This window comes from Sus scrofa, chromosome 3 (genome assembly GCF_054392235.1).
Source record: "Sus scrofa isolate SSC_HxYL_T2T_F1_AM1 chromosome 3, Sscrofa_HxYL_maternal_Yorkshire_Landrace_v2.0, whole genome shotgun sequence".
Taxonomy (NCBI): domain Eukaryota; kingdom Metazoa; phylum Chordata; class Mammalia; order Artiodactyla; family Suidae; genus Sus; species Sus scrofa.
The window spans coordinates 71,429,965-71,448,092 of NC_139385.1; the positions used below are offsets into that span (position 1 = coordinate 71,429,965).

General features: G+C 48.4%; 1 long non-coding RNA gene across 2 annotated transcripts in view; it reads left to right on the plus strand.

The window, feature by feature from the left end:
- Positions 1-16,457, plus strand: part of LOC106507373 (uncharacterized) — a 51,191-nt gene extending 34,734 nt beyond the window's left edge. Inside the window, exon 4 of one of the 2 annotated variants that reach the window (XR_014841559.1) lies at positions 8,513-9,227. This is a non-coding gene — a long non-coding RNA (uncharacterized LOC106507373). Of the gene's footprint in view, positions 1-8,512; positions 9,228-15,601 lie in introns of those variants that run through there. The other variant, XR_014841560.1, reaches the window with a different exon arrangement.
- Positions 16,458-18,128: the final 1,671 nt, after the last annotated feature.

The following is an 18,128-nucleotide window of genomic DNA, read 5'->3' on the forward strand; positions in this document are numbered from 1 at the left end:
GCATAGTCATGAAGGAGTTCTTATTGTGGTCAGTGGGTTAAAGACACAATGTTGTCTCTGTAAGGATGCAGGTTCCATCCCTGGCCTAGCTCAGTGGGTTAAAGATCAAGCTTTGCTGCAAGGGGCATAGGTCGCAGATGCGGCTCAGATCCTGCGTTGCAGTGGCTGTGATGTAAGCTGGCAGCTACAGCTCTGATTTGACCCCTAGCCTTGGAACTTCCATATGCTGCAGGTACAGCCATAAAAAGAAAAAGAAAGAAAGAGAGAGAGAGAGAGGAAGGAAGGAAGGAAGGAAGGAAGGAAGGAAAGAAGAAAGGAGGAAATCAGAGTCATGAAGAAATATTTGTGCATCCATGTTTGTAACAGTTTTATTCACATTAGTCAAGAGGTGGAAGCAACCCAAATGTCCACTGATGGATGAATAAATAAACAAAATGTAGTGTATACATGCATGTAATATATTATTCAGCCGTAGAATGGAAGGAAATTCTGACATGCTATGGCGTGAATGAATCTTGAAGACATTATGCTAAGTGCAATAAATCAGTCACAAAAAGGCAATGTATGATTACATTGATATGAGGTTCCTGGAGTAAGCAAATTCAGAGAGACAAAGAATGGTGGTTGCCAGGGGCTCGGGGGAGGGGAGGACAGGGAGCTGTTGTTGAATGGGTATTGAATTTCAATTGAGCAAGATGAAAAGAGCTCCGGAAAAAACCTTTTTTTTGTTTTGTTTTTTTTTGGTTGCACCCATGGCACATGGAAGTTCCAGGGTCAGGGATCAAATTGAAGCTGCAGCTGCAACCTATGCCACAGCTGCAGCAACGCTAGATCCTTTAACCCTCAGCACTGGTCTGGGAATCGAACCTGTGCTGCCACAGAGATAACACCAGCACCACCAAAGGAACTCTGAGTTTTGGGAATTGATTGCACACACAATGCAAATGTACTTAGGACTATGGAACTGTATACTTTAAAAATGGCTAGGATGGTAAATTTTATGTTACATGTATTTAACCACAATTAAAGTTTTTTTCCCCCCTCTGGGGTCAGTGTCTAGAGGCATTCAGAAGGTCCAGCATTTGACAAATCATCATAAGCTGTCCTACAGTACAGCCTCTACCAAAACTAAGCTGTCCCAAACCCCTGCTAACAGAATTGTTTACCTTTACACCGCAAAGTCAAGGAGAGTACCAGAATCTGCACGTGGCCTGTGCCCAGGCTGACTTTGAGAAGTTTCTACTTGGAGACCTAAACTTCTTATGAGGTTGTCAAAAATGAAAGATCATATCAGCAGGGCTTATGGTGGTTGCAGTCTGCTAAATGTTTCCATGACAGGATAGAGCATGACTTCTTTACTGAGGAAAATGATGAACAGCTCACAAGCACAGAGTTAAAAAGCTAAATTTTAAAAATAAAACTCAGAGCTGGAGTTCCTGTTGAGGCTCAGTGGTTAATGAACCCGACTAGGAACTATGAGGTTGCGGGTTTGATCCCTGGCCTTGCTCAGTGGGTTAAGGATCGAGCAGTGGCATGAGCTGTGGTGGAGGTTGCAGACGTGGCTCAGATCCCGCGTTGCTGTGGCTCTGGCATAGTCTGGAGGCTACATTTCTGATTGGACCCCTAACCTGGGAACCTCCATATGCCATGGAGCAGCCCTAGAAATGGCATTTTTAAATGGAGTTATTTGTTTTTTTTTTTTTTTTTTTTGCTGTCAAATAGTATTTTTTGGTACACTGGATATTAACACCTTATTAGATATTTGATTTGCAATATTTTCTTTCATTCCATAGGTTGCCTCTTCACTCTTGTGTCTTTGATGCATGGAAGTTTTTGATTCTGGTATAGTCTATATATATTTTAGTTTTGTTGTCTGTGCATTTGTTGTTACATGTAAAGAATACAGTCAAATCCAACAAAAGGAAGCTCTTACCCCATGTTTGCTGTGGCCAGCAGTTGCAGCTCTGATAAGACCCTCAGCCTGGGGACCTCCATGTGCCGAGGGTACAGCCCTAGAAAAAGACAAACAACAACAACAACAACAAAAAACCTCAGAGCTCCCACTGTGGCTTAGTGGGTTGAGAACCCTATGTAGTCTCCGTGAGGATACTGGCACCATCCCTGGCTTTGCACAGTGAATTAAGGATCTGGCGTTGCTGCAATCTGTGGCTCATTGGGTGTTGCTCTAGCTGTGGTGTAAGCCTGCAGCTGCAGCTCTGATTTGACCCCTGTCTTGGGAACTTCCGTATACCATGAGTGTGGCTATAAAAAGAAAAAAAAGAAAAGCTCTTTTGGAAGTTCTCTGGTGACCCAAGGATCCAGCATTGTCACTGCTCTGATGGGGTTTGATCCCTGGCCTGGGAGCTTCCCCATGTCTTGGGTGTGGCCAAAAAGGAGCTCTTTTGAGAAATAAAAGAATTGTTAAGGGTATCTAAGGCTGAGGTGGGAGGTGGAGGTAAAGGAAAAATATTCTGAGTCCAGGTGAATCCAGACTCTAAGACAGATTAACTTCAGAAGTAGTAGTTAGTGAAACCCCTGCAGGTTAGGAGTTAGACTTCCTGACTCCTCCAGTTAGAGACAGGAGCAAAGACAGTCCTATCTCTCTCCACTTTGGGGGCTCCTTTATTAAACAATAAAGAATGCCAGGTTAGAATTACAAAATTGTGGTATATTTTATTTTTTTGAATTTTCAGGGCCACCCCTGTGGCACCTGGATATTTCCAGGCTAGGGGTCAAATTGGATTTGCAGCTGCCAGATCCAAGCCGCATCTGTGACCTACACCACAGCCACAGCAACGCCAGATCTGAGTCTCATCTGCAACCTATGCTACAGCTCTTGGCAATGCCTGATCCTTAACCCACTGAGTGAAGCCAGGGATCAAACCTGTGTCCTCATGGATACTAATCGGTTCATTTCCACTGAGCCACAACAGGAACTCCCAAAATTGTGGTGTATTTTAAATGTTCCCCTCTAACTGTGTAATGCATTAACCTAAAAGATACAATAAAATATAATCATGCTACTCACAGAATTTTGGTAAAATGTGAATCCATTGCACATGAAAGGCAGCAAAGCCAGTCACTAAGCCACACAATTAAATCTGATAAACGTCTTTTTCTTCCATTTCTCTCAGGGCCTCTCTGTGACTGTACACATAATTTTATTTGGGAATAACGTCAAGGGTCTGAATCTGAGAACCATTAGACAAGTGAGGCCCAGCTGCTGGCCGCCCTTCAAATGCTCTGTGATAGGCTGGCCAGGAAGCCCCTGGGGACCTGAGAATCTGCTCAGAATCATTTCTTGTCCTGAGCATTACTTTCCTTTCTCTCTCTCTCTCTCTTTTTTTTTTTTTTTTTTCTCCCTTTTTGGGGCCACACCCACAGCATGTGGAGGTTCCCAGGCTAGGGGTCAGATTAGAGCTGTAGCTGCCACAGCAACACCAGGTCCAAGCTGCGTCTGCCACCTACACCACCACTCACAGCAACACTGGATCCTTGACCTACTGAGCGAAGCCAGGGATCGAACCACATCCTCAGGGTACTAGTCATGTTCATTACTGCTGAGCTGAAACAGGAACTCCCATTTTATTTTTTATTTTTTTATGGCCACGACTGCCTCCTATGGAAGTTCCTGGACTAGGAGTTGAACCGGAGCTGCAGCTGTGGGCCTACGCCACAGCCAAGGCAACACCAGAGCTGAGCCACATCTGCAGCCTGTACTGCCGCTTTGGGCAACACCTGATCCCTAATCCACTGAGTGAGGCCAGGGATTGAACTTGAATCCTCACAGATACTAGTCAGGTTATTAACCCTCTGAGCCACCACGGGAACTCCCTCTGGGAAACGTCTCTGTTTACCCTGGTGTGAGGACCTGGCAGCTTGTAGAACTGCTCCCTGCCAGTTCTCAGCATCTGGATTGGCATCCATCAGGCCCCCTTCCCTCTTTCTGTGTCTCCATAAAAGCACCACTTTTCACCCAGTCACTGGCCTCTCATCTTGGGAGTGACCCCCAACTCCTCCCTTTCTTATGACCCCCACGTTCAGTTTAATTGCCTCTGCTCTCAATTACCTCTGATAAGACTCCTTTATCTGTAATCAGTTTCCTTATCTCTGGCTTTCCCGCCCCGCACACTGGAGTCATGGAGGTTTCTTTGTTGAGTCTGAATTCTGCAGCCTCATTGCTCAGCTCAGAGCTCTCCACACCTTCACCCCACCTGACTCTACCTCTCACTTTCCCCACCCTGTCCCCTCCCTCCCTCTCCCCTCCCTCAGATCCTTCTCTTGCATTTCTGCTTGTCCATTTCTCCCCTGCCTGGGGAGCCTCCTGTCTTTGCGTCTTCTATCCAAAGCCTGGCTCTCTTTCCATGCCCATTAAATGCCTTTCCTTCCTTTTTGGGGTGGGGGATGGGATTGTTTGTTTTTGTTTATTTGTTTGTTTTGGTTTGGGGTTTTTTGGCCTCACGTGGAGGTTCCTGGGCTCGGGATCCTGCTCATGCCACAGCAGTGACCCAAGCTGCTGCAGTGACAATGCTGGGTCCTCAACCCTTTGTGCCACAGGAGAACTCCATGCCTTCATTTCTTTTATGTTGGCCTTAGAATCAAGGATTTGTGACCAGCGTTCCCAATAATGATCTCTGTTATGCACAAACATCATAGAAAAGATTGGAATAGGGAGTTCCCTGGTGATCTAGTAGTTAGGACCCTGCTGTCTCCACTGTTGCCTGGGTTCAGTCCCTGGACTGGGAAATGAAAATCCCACAGCAAGCCACTGCATGCCACGGTGTAAAAAAAAAGTGGGGGGGGGATAAAGTAACAACATAGTAACCATGGTGGTCTCTGGATTCTGGATGACTGGTACTTTTTTTTCCTACTTTTATTTCTATTTTATTTATTTATTTTAGGGATGCACCCATGGCATATGGAGGTTCCCAGGCTAGGGGTCAAATCAGAGCTACACCTGCCGGCCACAGCCACAGCCACAGCCACAGCCACTCAGGAGCTGAACCTCGTTGTTGACCTACACCACAGCTCACGGCAAAACCGGATCCTTAACCCGCTGAGCGAGGCCAGGGATCGAACCTGTGTCCTCATGGATCCTAGTCGGGTTTGTTAACCACTGAGCCATGAAGGGAACTCCCTTTCCCTGCTTTTAAAAAATACTTTCCCATTTCCTACACTGGGCAGGTATTATGCTGTAATTATAGGAAGAGCATTTCTAAAGAAGAGTTTGAAGCTGGGGAGAGGCTGAAGGGGACGATACAGTTCAGGAAGGCGGTGGCTGGATGAATCCAGGTGAATGGCCTTGGGAGGATGAAGAGGTAGAAAGCACAGTGGTTATAGGTCGTGCTTAATTCAGCTCTGGGCTTGAGTCCTACCTTTGCCCTCTGACCCCCCTCCCTCCCCCGCCCCCAAGACCTCGGGCAAACTAGTTAACCCTCTGAGTTTCTACATTTGCTAGTTGTGGGGCCTTCGACAACTAATTTACCTTTTCTAAGCCTGATTCATTCAACAACTTTGATAACTGTGGAACTCTGTACCAGGCCCTGTTCTTGATGCTGGAGTCGGCAGTATGCAGTTCAAATTCTCCATCTTCATGGAGTTGAGTATTCTAGAGGGAAGAGGCAGGTAATAAACAACCAAGAAACACGTAATATTTTATTTTTATATTTGTGAAAACACACACACAGTGTGCGTGCACACTATAGGCCAGGTGGTTGATAAGTGCTGTGGAAAAAAACAATGCAAAAAGGAGGCATCCAGGGTTCCCTTCGTGGCTCATTGGTTAATGAACCATGAGGATGCAGGTTCAATCCCTAGCCTCGCTCAGTGGGTTAAGAATCCGGTGTTGCCGTGAGCTGTGGTGTAGGTCACAGACATGGCTTGGATCCTGTGTTGCTGTGGCTGTGGCGCAGGCCGGCAGCTGTAGCTCAGATTCGACCCCTAGCCCGGGAACTTCCATATGCTGCAGGTGCAGCCCTAAAAGCATAAATAAACACATAAATACATAAATAGAACCCAATTAGTATGGATGAGGTTGCAGCTTCGATCCTTGACTCATCAGGTTGAGAATCTGACAGGTATCCAAAAGGATGTGGTTCGACCCCTGGCCTTGCTCTGTGGGTTAAGGATCTGGCATTGTCATGAGGCGCTGTGTAGGCTTGGACCTGGCATTGCTGTGGCTGTGGTGTAAGCTGGTGGGTATAGCTCCGATTCAACCTCTAGCCTGGGAACTTCTATATGCTGCCAGTGCAGCCCTAAAAAGAAAAAAAAAAGGAAAAAAAAGGTCAATATTCAGAATAACATACTTACAAAAAACTTAAAGAAGAAGAAGGAGGCCAGTGTGACAGGAGCAGAGATGGGGGGGTGGCAGGAGGTGAATCCAGAGAGGTGGCAGTGACCCAGACAACACAGAGCCTGGGTCAAGACAACGGTAGGTAGAGTAATGGCACAGGTGCAGTGGTGGATATATGTTGAAGGTATAGACAAGGGGATTTACTGACATATTGACTCAAGTGTGAGTAAAAGAAACACATCAAGGAAGAGTCTTCTTTTTTTTTTTTTTTTTTTTGCTTTTTAGGGCTGCACCTGCAGCATATGGAATTTCTCAGGCTAGGGGTTGAATCTGAGCTACAGCTGCCAGCCTACACCACAGTCACAGCAACAAGGGATCCAAGCCTCGTCTGTGACCTACACCACAGCTCCTGGCCACACGGATCCTTAACCATGGAGCAAAGCCAGGGATCGAACCCACATCCTCCTGGATGTTAGTCAGGTTCGTTACCACTGAGCCACAATGGGAACTCCAGGGCCACCATTTTTAAAGGTCAATGGTTGTTTTCATTTGTTTTTAATGGCCACACCTGAGCTACAGCTGTGACCTACGTGACCTACACCACAACACTGGATCTTTTAACCCACTGTGCCAGGCCAGGGATCGCACCTGTGCCTCTGCAGTGACCCAAGCCGCCGCAGTGGGATTCCTAACCCACTGTACCACAGCAGGAACTCCCTAATGGTCAATGGTTGAACAAACCAATCCCATTCAGTTTAATTCAACAGTCATCCTTACTCCCAGGGGTGATCCCCTGGACCTCCCACAGCCACGTGGAGGAAATCCAGAGGGAGGCAGGTACTGGACGGTGGTGGGGAGCAGGAGTCCTTGGCTGGAATCCCAGGAAGGCAGCTGTGGCCTGAGATCCCACAAGAAAGCTTGGGTCCCGGGGCAGCCTGGTGGGAGTCAGGTGAGATCTGGGCCTGGACGGAGCGTCCTGGCCCATCCGGATGGTGACACCTTGAGCTAGAATGAGGAAGCAGGAAGGAAAGCCAGTTCTTGGAGCAGATGAGTCCCTTTGTGAGTAAGCTGATTTTTAGGTAGAGCCTCCAGATTCCCGCTCTGTGTCCCCTGACCTGCCAGACCTTAGAGTTACCATTTCCTCGCCCTTCTCCATGATCGGAGTCCCCTCTCTGATTCCAGCCCCTGGATCGCCACTTGTTTCCCTCCCTCCAGCAGCATGGCCTTACGATCCTCTCACGTCAGCAGCCCCTCTGGCCCACGGGCTTCTCTGGTGTCCCTCACTCCACCGATATCCTCACACCCACCCTCGAACTGAGCCTGAATGCACAGAATAGCCAGATCCTGTTCTCTGAAATAAAATCTACCCTTTGTTCCCATTGCATCACTAAACAGGTGCAGCTCGTACCTTCTGAAGCCACTGTCCCTTCTTTTATGGTGCTTTCTGAGAACATGATCACTCTAGGCACTCTGCGACCTTTAGAGAGAAACCTGCTTTACCAGAGTGAGTCTTTCATAAAAGGCCCGAAGATAAGAGTTCCTATTGTGGCTCAGTGGAAATGAATCTCACTAGTATCCATGAGGACGCAGGTTCCATCCCTGGCCTCGCTCAATGGGTTAAGGATCTGGTGTTGCCTTGAGCTGTGGTGTAGGCTGCAGATGAGACTCGGATCTGGTGCTGCTGTGACTGTGGCATACGCCAGCAGTTATAGCTCCAATTCGATCCCTAGCCTGGGAACCTCCATGTGCCACAAATGTGGCCCTAAAAAGACCAAAACAAACAAACAAACAAAAAACAAAAGCAGAGGATGGTCCAGGTCCAGAGAAAGCCCAAGGACCACAGAGGTGGGGAGGAATCGGGAGAGCCCATCACAAAGTTACCTATCTCCCGTGGGAGAACTGTGCACTGCATTTCATGGAGAAACAGTCTCTCTTTGTCACCCAGCTGTAATTTGCAACTCTGGGAAGTTCAACGGCAAAGAGCAGGATGTTTAGCCTCAGGATGGTTCTGTCCTTGGCGAGCCGGCCCTCGGCCTTGACCTTCCAAGCAGGGCCATTCACTGATCCCACTGCAGTGTAAGAAGAAAACTCATGAGGCCCAGGGCCTATGGGTCAGGGAGTGTGGTGGGCAGAGATGTGCATGGGTCCAGGTTCAGACTTCAGGCCTGTGAGCTGCCCCTGCAAGACCAGTGCCCACTCTGCCTCTCTCATTTGATTCAGGCAATATCATCGACCATTGCTGAGGAATTGAGAAGGCCCAGCTTGGAGTCCAGCTCGGAGTCCAGCTCAGAGGAGGTGGCAGAGGAAGAGACCTTGCCTTTGCCCTTGGGACATACATAGTCTAGCTGTGGCAATGAGACCTTCAGGAAGTCAAGGTCATCTGGAAGACAAAGGGAAGATATTAGGGAGGTGGGGTGATGGTAGAGAAAAACTGGGGTACCCTAGCTTTGCTGTGTGACGTTGAGTCTCCGTAGCATCTTGGCTCCTCAGCTTCCCTAAGAAACAAAGCCAAGGGTATCTGCCCCTCCTCACCTCTGCCTTAGGCATCCCTGGGGAATGGGTGGGGACTGGGGAAAGGGAGAGAGAACCGGAATGTGGGTCCGCTGTGGCAGTTTCTCTCTGGTCATTTCATGTTCATTCTCAAGGACTATTCAAAGCCAGGGAGTTGGTTCTTTCTCATCCCAAGCAGAAAATTTAAGCAAGAATCGACCTTGCTGTGTGAGTGCCCATAATCAAAAATCCAGTGGATAATCTAGCCTGTCTCTGGAAAGATACACAAGACCTGGGAACAGTGCTTTTCTCTGGGGAGGAGAACAAGACAGCCGAGTGCAGGGGGTGGGAGGGACACCTGTTTTTCCCTGGATCACACCTTTGCATGACGTTTTAATACCATGTGATTGTGATATCTAATAAAAAATAAATATACTTCCAACTTGAACATGATTATAGCAGTTCCAGGAATTGGCTCAAGGTTGGGGCAGAACCAGGGGCTGGCTTTGCATTGGGTTTTCTCTCTTACTTTACTTATTTATTTATTTATTTTTGGCCTCGTCACAGCGTGTGGAAGTTCCCAGGCTGGGGATTGAACCTGAGCAGTAACAGCGACAATACCAGGTCCTTAACCTGTTGAGCCACCAGGGAACTCCAGGTTTTCTCTCTCTCTTTTTTTCTTTGTTAGGGCTGCATCTGGGGCATATGGAGGTTCCTGGGCTAGGGGTCGAATCAGAGCTGCAGCTGCCAGCTTACACCACAGCCACTGCAACATGTGGTCCTTAACCCACTGAACAAGGCCAGGGATCGAACCCGCGTACTCATGGATACCAGTCAGATTCTTGACCTGATGAGCCACAGTGGGGACTACCTCCGGGTTTTCTCTTTCAGGCCCCCCTTCTCTGACCAGGACAAATGGGTGAAGTGATGGGAGAGGAGACAAAAGGCGTGGAGGGCCCTGCAGGCCAGGACTCGGGTGGCCCCTGGTCTCATCGCTGGGTCCTTCCAATGAGCAGGACACACCTGCTTGCCTCTTCCCCTCCAGCTCCATCACACAACTTCCCGCCAGGCCCGAGAGCCCAAGTCTGGGAGGGGTGGGTGCAGTTGGCACAGGCTGTACCCTCCAGCTCAGGGCACTGTGTGCTTGCCTGCCCGCCGGCCTGGGCAGCCTGAGTGCACCAGCCTCAGAAATTGCATCAGCAACAAGAGCTACTGGGAGGATCATGAAGATGTACACGTGGCCACGCAGAGAGGTCAGATGTGGCTGGAGGAAAGGGCAGCCCCAGATAGAATGGGGCAGATGACAAGGACAGCTTCAGGCAACCCTGGCATCAACAAGGAGGCCAACAATGGCCACTGTCACTCATCCTGGGCCAGAACTGGAGGGCCCAGTCCAGCAGGTGCCAGGCCAGGGTCAGCATGGCCAGTGAGCCTTGGTCTGAGTGAGCAGCTGAGATACAGGAGCTGTAACTGCCATGTTCCAAGTAACACCCCCGCGCCCCAGATCTCAGGGCTCCCCAGGCAGACCTGACCCAGCAAGCCTCTAGCCCAGGCCCACAAGTCCCGTTGGTTCTCCCAGCCTTTTCCACCTGCTCCCCTTCCCCTGAGAAAAGTTCCTCTGTCCAAACCAGGTCTCCAGTGACGAGCAAGCCTGCTTCCTGCTCAGGTGCTACCAGGGAAACAGGATGAAGGGAGCCTGAGGATGTGGGGAGACCCTGGGCACGTGACTCCTGGTTTAGTCACTTAAGCTTGCTGGGCCTTGGCTTCTTCATCTAGGGCCTTCCTCTGTCACAGTATTGTCACAGAGATCCTTTGAAGCACTAATTAATCCTGAAAGCACCTTGTAAAATGACACATACATGCTATCTGTGTTATGTTGGGTTATTGTTACTACGCTCAATGTAACAGATGCTGAATGAATCTTCACCCTGAGCTCATGATACTGGAGAGGCCCTGAGAAGGTGGCAGGACCCTGAAGTTCCTCCCGTGAGCCTGGGCACTAAAATCAAGATGTGAGGGCATGTGGAGAAAAGTCCATTCTTCTAAAGCGATAAGAAGGTCTGGAGGCTTCTCCCTCAAGAAGTGGGCTGGAGTTTCCGCTGTGGCTCAGCTGGTTAAGAACCCAACTAGTATCCATGAGGATGCAGGTTTGATCCCTGGCTTGGGGGTAGGATAACACTGAGCATTTCTTTTTCTTTTCTTTTCTTTTCTTTTTTTTTTTTTTTTTTTTTTTCTGCCTTTTTTAGGGCCGCTCCCATGGCATATGGAGGTTCCCAGGCTAGGGGTCTAATTGGAGCTGTAGCCGCCGGCCTACGCCAGAGCCACGGCAATGTGGAATCTGAGCCACATCTGCGACCTACACTACAGCTCATGGCAACGCCAGATCCTTAACCCACTGAGCAAGGCCAGGGATCGAACCCGAAACCTCATGGTTCCTAGTCGGATTTGCTAACCACTGTGACACGATGGGAACTCTGCATTGAGCATTTCTGAGTCAGACCTGCTCCCCTGCGTAGGGAGCCTATGGACAGTGATGGGACCCGGAGCCCTGTCTCCAGTGACCTGCCAGTGGGAAGGGAGCGTCCACACACAGTGGCCTCAGGCTCCATCCGTGCCAGCCCATTTTTTTGTTTATTTGTTTTTTAGCTTTTTAGGGCTGCACTTGGGGCATATGGAAGTTCAAATCAGGCTAGGGGTCGAATCAGAGCTGTGGCTGCTGGCCTACACCACAGCCACAGCAATGGGGGATCCTTAACCCACTGATCGAGGCCAGAGATCAAACCTGCGTCCTCATGGATACTAGCTGGAATCATTACTGCTGAGCCACAGTGGCAACTCCCTACTTTTTTTTTTTTTTTTTTTTTTTTTTAGGGCCGCACCTGCGGCACATGGAAGTTCTCAGGCTGGGGGTCATAGCTGCCTATGCCACAGCCTATGCCATAGCCACCAAGCGGGGCCTGCTCCCAGACCCTTAGGTGGCCCTGCTGTGCTTGCAGAGGAAGGGAGTTTGCCTAGAATGGCCATAGCACAGAAAAACGAATGGGTGTGTTTTCTAGGGTGGGGTGGGGTGCAGGAAGCTCCGTGTGCCAGGGACAGGCTGAGCTCACCCACCCGTGACCTTGCATCAGCAGAAGAGCTGGCTGCCAGGCCCTGGGAATTAGGCAGGAGGCTCCCAAGAGAGGGTAGCAAGGAGGAGGAGGCAGCCTGCCACTCGTAAGGCCCTCCACTTCCAGGTCAGCCAGCTGCCCCAACTCCCAGCTTCCCAGGCAGCAGGCAGCCTGGGTGATCAAGGACTGACACAGCTGAGGTTCCTGGGGGCTTACCCCACCTGCCCAAGGTCTCCTTGTTCTTAGAGTTGGTGGCATCTGCCAAGTAGATTTGGGAACTTCGGGACTGGTTCCTCTCCAACCTCTGACATCACTGCTTTAATTTTTCTTTTTCTTTCTTTCTTTTTTTCCTTTTAAGGCCCCACCTGGGGCATATAGAAGTTCCCTGGCCAGGGATCGAATCAGAGCTGCAGATGGAACCTGTGACACGGCCATAGCAACTCCAGATCTGAGCCACATCTGTGATCTACACTGGAGTTTGAGGCAACGCCAGATCTTTAACCCACTGAGCAAGGCCAGGGATTGAACCCTACATCCTGGTGGATACTAGTTGGGTTCTTAACCTGCTGAGCCACAGTGGTAACTCCTGACATAACTGCTTTAAAAATGACACTCGGGAGTTCCCATTGTGGCTCAGCAGAAATGAATCTGACTACACTCCTGGGCATCTACCCAGAGAAAACCACGACTAGCAAAGACACATGTTCTCCGATGTTCATTGCAGCACTCTTTTCAATAGCCAAGACATGGAAACAACCTAAATATCCATTGACGGAGGAGTGGATCAAGAAGATGTGGTACATATACACAATGGAATATTACTCAGCCATTAAAAGGAACGAAATACCAGCATTTTTTGCAACATGGATGGACCTAGAAACTATCATGCTAAGTGAAGTCAGCCGTACAATGAGACACCAACATCAAATGTTTTCACTGACATGTAGAATCTGAAAAAAAGGACAAACTGAATTTCTTTGCAGAACAGATGCTAACTCACAGACATTGAAAAACTTATGGTCTCTGGAGGAGACAGTTTGGGGGGTGGGGGGATGTGCTTGGATTGTGGGATGGAAATCCTGTGAAATCAGATTGTTATGATCATTATACAACTACAGATGTGATAAATTCATTTGAGTAATAAAAAATAAATAAATAATTTTTAAAAAAAAGAAAGAAATGAATCTGACTAGTATCCATGAGGATGCAGGTTCAATCCCTGGCCTCACTCAGTGGGTTAAGGATCCAAGTTGCTATGGCTGTGGTGTAGGCCTGCAGCTATAGCTCCAGTTTGATTCCTAACCTGGGAACTTCCATAAGCCATGGGTGCAGCCCTAAAAAGCAAAAAATAAAAATAAATAAAAAATTAAAATGATCCTCTAGGAATTTCCTGATGGCTCAGAAGGTTAAGGGTCCAGCATTGTCAGTGCTGTGGCTCAGGTTCGATCCCTGGCCTGGAAACTTGTGCATGCCAAGGCTGCAGCCAAAAAATCCCCCCAATCAACCAACCAACCAAAAACCACAACAAAAAACTGCTAGTAGAATGGCAGCAGGTGCTCTAGACATGAGCAGGGCATGTTTTCCCACGTGGCCTTCCATCTCGCACTTGATTTCCTAATGATGAGTCACAGGTTGAATGAGAAGGAGCTTCACAGAGGGACTCCTGGTTCTGCTGTTCTCTCCAGGCCCCAGCCCCAGTGCTTGGGACTTACAGCATCCAAGAGACCGCCTCTGTTCATGGATTCTCTTGGAATATAAAAATGTACTGTAAGGGGGACAAGAGTCTTTCCTAAGTGTAAGTGTCACGCCAGCTCCCCTTTGTCTCCCTGCCTCCTGGAGCCTCTCAACCAGGGCGTATGGAGTTAGAACTCTGGAGAGCACCCAGCAGCCCTCCTCACTCTCCAGCTCTCTTGTCAGCCTCCTGCTCCAAGCCCAGTGGGGACCAACGTTTGGAAGGTCCCAGAAGCTGAGCTGAAGGTTGTGGGCAAATGAAAGGAGAATTGAGAGGGGCCCAGAGGGAGTTCATGTTGTGGTTCAGCAGATTAAGAACCCAACTAGTATCCATGAGGATAGGGGTTCGATCCCTGGCCTCACTCAGGGGGTTAAGGATCTGGTGTTGCCGTGAGCTGTGGTGTAGGACGCAGACACGGCTCCAATCTGGCATTGCTGTGGCTGTGGTGTAGGTGTGGCAGCTCCAATTCAATTCCTAGCCTGGGAACTTCCATATGGGGCCAGAGCAGAGTGACTGGGCTGGGATGCAGGAAACCAAGGGCTTGTGTGGAGCCTGGATCAGCCCTAGCTTGTACTTCTGGTCGCTTCTGGACTCAGTTTCTAAGTGTCTCTCCCTCAATTTTTTTCGACCTCCAGGCCCAGATGAGGTGGTGCCCAAGAAAAAAAAATGTATATGCGCCCACCCCCACCTCCACCACCTCCCATCTCCCCAATCACAGAACTCTCTCCACTCCCTGGACCTTAATCTCAGCTACAGCACGATGACCCAGGACAAGACAGCCTAAGATAGCCTATGGTTCCCCAGCTCAGGTGTAGGATCTGTGATGTCATTCTTCAGCCAGAACTCGTGCTGCAGCATATGAAAAGGTGCTCAACATCACTGATTATTAGAGAAATGCAAACCAAAACTACTATGAGGCATCACCTTACACCAGCCAGAATGGCCATCCTCAAAAAGTCTACAAACAATAAATGCTGGAGAGGGTGTGGAGAAAAGGGAACCCTCTACCACTGCTGGTTAGTAGGTACATTGGTGCAACCACTATGGAGAACGGTATGGAGGTTCCTCAGAAAACTAAAAATAGAATTACCATACACTCCAGCAAGCCCACTCTTGGGCATCTATCCAGAGAAAACCATGATTGAAAAGATACGTGCACCCCAGTGTTCACTGCAGCGCTATTTACAATAGCCAAGACATGGAAGCAACCGAAATGCCCATCAACAGAGGACTGGATAAAGGAGATGTGGTACAGGGAGTTCTCTCACTCATCACTGCAGTGGCTTGGATCATTGCTGTGACATAGTTTCAATCTCTGGCCTGGGAACTTCCAATAACAGGCATAGCCTAATTAAATAAACAAATAATTAGTATGGGAAAAAAAGATTTAAAAAATATGTGGTACATATATGCAATGGACTATTATTCAGCCAGAAAAAAGCATGAAATAATGCCATTTGCAGCAACACAGATGGACTTAGAAACGCTCATGCTAATTGCACTTAGACAGTGAAAGGCAAACATCATATGATATCACCTATATGTGGAATCTAAAAAAAAGGATACAAATTCACTTATTTGCAGAACAGAAACAGACTGAAAAACTTATGGTCACCAAAGGGGACAGGGGGCGGGGGGCGGGTGAGAGGGATGTTCAGGGGTTTGGGACTGGCAGCTGCACACTGAGGTATACGGAACCATTGACCAGCAGGGACCTGCTGTATCGCACAGAGACCTCTACCCAGCATTCTGTGATACTCCATGTGGGAAAAAAATCTGAGAGATATGTGTTATATGTATGACTGTGTCCCTTTGTTGTAAGGGAGAGATTGTCACGGCCTTGTGGATTAACTATACTTCAATAAAACTTAAAAAAAAAAAAAAGAAAAAAAAAAGAACTTGTGTCTCTTTTGATGTTCGCCCCTGCTTTTCTTGGGTTTTTGCTCCTCATCCGTGACCTGCTGTCCTTCTCCCTTCCAGATGCTTGGAGGCCGGGCTGGATCCCCTCATTACCTCAGGACAGACATTAGTCTCTTCGACACCCACGCTGTGCCTCTTACGAACCGTATCCCCGGGGTTATCATTTAATCCAGAGGACGTTATGGACCGGGTGCTTCTCCCCAAGGAGCACAAGGAGAGCTCATCAGGAAGGCAAGCTTTGTGGGGCTGAGCAGGGAGGGGCTGGGGGTGTGGGGGGACGTAGGGAAGATGGGGGAGGCAGGCCCAGCTGTGACAGGGACACAATCCTGGGCAGTGTGTACTTGGCCCTGGGCCTGGGGAGCTTGGAGTATGGGAGTTGGAAAAGTCTTCGAGGTTATCTAGGCCAACTGCCCTGCTCCTCCCACTCCTTTTTAAAGATAATACCTAACAAAATCAAGCACCTAAAAGAAAATATGAGGGTTTTTTTTTTGTTTGTTTGTTTGTTTTTGGCCGTGGTGTGCAGTGACTTGAGGTGGGAGCTCAGCTCCCAGACCAGAGATCAAACCTGGGCCGCAGTGGTGAAAATGCAGATTCCTAACCACCAGACCACCAGGGAACTTCCAAGAAAATATACTTTAATACCGAGAAAGAAGAAGGAACTTGATTTCTCTTTAAAAGATGGTCCAATAAATGGAATCATTTTGCTTCCGGAAGAGCTCGCTTCTCAGTTGTGTTTTTCCTCCCTTTTTTGTCTCCGGCCAGTGACCTCCTTCATCGTGGTCCACGGTGTCTGAAGATCAGACTTGGAAACCACTTTCCTGAGGTGCTTCTTCTCCCCAAGCCCCTCTTGCGGATTTGCAAACTAAAGGAAAGAAACATCTGGAAGGATTTAGATTAAAAACACTTTTTTTTTTTTTTTTGTCTTTTTGCCATTTCTTGGGCCACTCCTGAGGCACATGGAGGTTCCCAGGCTAGGGGTTGAATCGGAGATGCAGCTGCCAGCCTATGCCACAGCCACAGCAATGTGGGATCCGAGCTGCGACCTACACCACAGCTCATGGCAAAGCCAGATCCTTAACCCACTGAGCAAGGCCAGGGATCGAACCCGCAACCTCATGGCTCCTAGTCAGATTTATTAACCACTGAGCCATGATGGGAATTCCTAAAAATACTTTTAAAATGGAGTTCCCTCGTGGCTCAGCAGGTTAAGGATCCAGCATTGTCACAGCTGTGGCATGGGTTGGATCCCTGGTCCAAGAATTTTAGCATGCCACAGATGCAGCAAAAACAAAACAAACAAACAAACAAACAAAAAACACTTTAAAAATGACCTCAGTGGAGCTCCTATCGTGGCTCAGCAGAAATGAACCTGACTAGTATTCATGACGACGCAGGTTCGATCCCTGGCCCACAGCTCAGTTGGTTAAGGATCCAGTGTTGCCATGAGCTGTGGTGTAGGTCACAAACACAGCTCAGATCCTGCGTTTCTGTGACTGTAGCGTAGGTGGACAGCTGCAGCTCCAGTTCGACCCCTAACCTGGGAACTTCCACATGCTGCAGGTGAGACAGAAAAAAAATTTTTTTTTCCAGCTCACACACCTGGGAGAGGCAAAAGCCAGGACCTTGGGATAGGACCCTATGTCCTCAAGACTATATCTCTCCTTCTCGTTGCCTGACTTCTGCAAATAGGCTCTGTCCACGTGGTGGGGAAGGTGGCCCTTGCTGCCCAAGCTCAGGCTTAGAGATAGGACTTCCTCTCTCAGCATCAACATATCCATTTCAGAGAACGCTTTGATTGGCCTTGTTTTGGTCCTAGCCATACTTAGGTCTCATGCTTGGTCCTATACTGGGAGAGCAGCAGGATAGCCATGAACTATATGTGACTACTTAAATACAAGTGAATTAAAAATCAGTTAGGAGGAGCTTCTGCTGTGGCTCAATGGGATGGGTGGCATGTCTGCAGCATCACGATGCAGATTCAATCTCCAGCCCAGCACAGCAGGTGAAAGGATCTGGTGTTAACACAGCTGCAGCATAGGTTGCATCTGTGGCTTGAATCTGATCCCTGGCCCAGGAACTTCCATATGCTGTGGGGCGGCCAAAAAAGAGAGAAAAAAAAATCAATTAGGGAGTTCCCTGGTGGTCTAGTTGTTAGGAATCAGTGCTTTCACCAGTTTGGTCCAGGTTCAATCCCTGGTCTGGGAACTGAGATCCCACTTCATGCACAGCCAAAAAATAATAATATGTATATATGTATATATATAGTTAAAATATATAGTCAAATATAGAGTTAAAAATATATAGTTAAAAATTCAGTTCCTTGATCATACTAGTCACATTTCAGATGGTTTTGTGGCTAGTGGCTACCTTACAGGACAATACAGTTACTGAATAGTCCTATCATCACAGAAAGTTCTACTGGACAGCACTGGATTGGATTTTTCTCTTACAAAGGAAGCCCTGATCAAGGAATGTTATCAGCTTTAGGGGGATCCAGGGTAGACTTGACTTATTCAGTGACTCAAGAAATAGTTGGCACCTACTGTATTCCAGGCCCTGGGAGCACAATACTGGGGAGAAAGAGCAG